A 1951-nucleotide genomic window follows, 5' to 3' on the forward strand; every position below is an offset into this window, starting at 1 on the left:
TTGTGAGGCATTTTCAAAGCATCGTGCAGAAGAGTTGATCTCATTCCGAGCTCTACATTGGTGTTGGACATTATTCATGATCAAACTTTGGAATCATGGTCTTCTTAATGCCTGCACAATGAACAACTGCAGTTCAATATTAGAGCGCTCCAAAAAAAACAAGGGATCGGATACCGTGACAAATGGAAGACAAATTGACTCAACCGGACAATACAACAGTCCATCCTCTGTGAATTTCATTTTACCGGTACAACACATCAAATCGTTTCTCCTCAATTTCCTGTAACAAAACTGCTAATGAATCTTGATCGTTCAAACACGCGTGTGCATCCTAAGCCATCCAATACACTTCATAACCTGCAACAGTGCAAGGAAATGTAGGGCAAGTGCTAGACCAAAAAATGAAAGAGATATGAAGGAAGAGCTCTGTGCTGATCTTGAACTTAATCAAGTTATAGATCGTAATGTTGGTGATCTTTCAGGGGGTGAGCTCCAAAGGTTTGCGATTGCAGTTGTTGCCATCCAAAATGCTGAGATATACATGTTTGACGAACCTTCCAGTTATCTTGATGTGAAACAGAGGCTGAAAGCTGCAGAAGTTGTTCGTTCATTACTAAGGCCTAATAGCTATGTAATTGTTGTTAAGCACGATCTTAGTGTCTTGGACTACTTATCAGACTTTATTTCCTGTTTGTATGGCAAGCCTGGTGCTTATGGAGTTGTAACACTTCCTTTTTCAATCAGAAGGAATTAATATCTTCTTGTCTGGCTTTGTTCCAACAGAAAATCTTAGGTTTCGGGAGGACTCTCTTACCTTCAAGGTTGCAGAAACTCCTCAGGAAACTGCCGAAGAGGCTCAAACATATGCTCGATACAAATACCCAACCATGACCAAAACTCAAGGCAATTTCAGGCTTCGTGTAGTTGAAGGAGAATTTACGGATTCTCAGATTGTTGTGATGCTTGGTGAGAATGGGACGGGAAAGACTACATTCATTCGAGTGCTGGCTGGTTTATTGAAACCTGACGTTGTAGAAGGTGGATCTGAGGTGGAGATGCCTGAGTTCAATGTTTCATACAAATCTCAGAAAATTAGCCCTAAGTTCCAATCAACTGTTAGACACCTGCTACATCAAAAAAATCCGTGATGCATATACGCATCCCCAATTTATGTCAGATGTGATGAAACCCCTACTTATCGAATAGTTGATGGACCAAGAAGTTGTGAATCTTTCTGGTGGAGAATTGCAAAGAGTTTCCCTATGCCTTTGTCTCGGAAAGCCTGCAGATATTTATCTGATAGATGAACCAAGTGCATATCTTGATTCTGAACAACGTATTGTTGCTGCAAAAATCAAACCAAATCACACGACAGTCAGTACCCAAAACCAAAATGAGATTCAACTCAAGTCATTGTCTGAAATATTTGAAAACTGCTACCATGGCTATTGTTTACATCACCTTACCTTCTGCATTTACAACCATACTGCAATTTTCCCCAAACCGGCAACTTTTTTTGCAGCGATGCTCGCCTCCGGATGAATTCACCATAGGCTCCTGCTAAGCGTCAAAATTCACTGCGGTAAAACACATAATAGTTAGCAAAGCGTTAAATTTCAAGAAAATTCCCAAATTGGAATAGAGACAAAATTCAAAAAGAGAGTTTGAGCTCAGATTACCTGTTCCAAATCCAAACATCAAAGGGACCAATCTGATACTGAGCACAGCAAAAGTGTTTTGCAGGGACGCCTCTTTTAAACCCAAGGGACCAATTCGAAACCCTAAGCTGTGAGCATAAATAGGAGAAAGAAATCAGTGAAAAAAAGGAGAAGAGGGAGGCGGACCAAATTCAACCAAGAACCCTAGCCCCAAAATCGAAACATACCTGGATTAGAGAGGCGAAAGAGTGAAGTTTAGGATTCATCGTCATCGTCACTACCAAATCGCCACC

General features: G+C 40.8%; 1 pseudogene; it reads left to right on the plus strand.

Annotated features, from left to right (window-relative positions):
* The first annotated feature begins 380 nt into the window (after positions 1-380).
* On the plus strand, positions 381-1542 carry LOC127078573 (ABC transporter E family member 2-like; annotated as a pseudogene).
* The last annotated feature ends 409 nt before the right edge of the window (positions 1543-1951 follow it).

The sequence above is a fragment of the Lathyrus oleraceus genome, chromosome 5 (genome assembly GCF_024323335.1).
Source record: "Lathyrus oleraceus cultivar Zhongwan6 chromosome 5, CAAS_Psat_ZW6_1.0, whole genome shotgun sequence".
Lineage (NCBI taxonomy): Eukaryota > Viridiplantae > Streptophyta > Magnoliopsida > Fabales > Fabaceae > Lathyrus > Lathyrus oleraceus.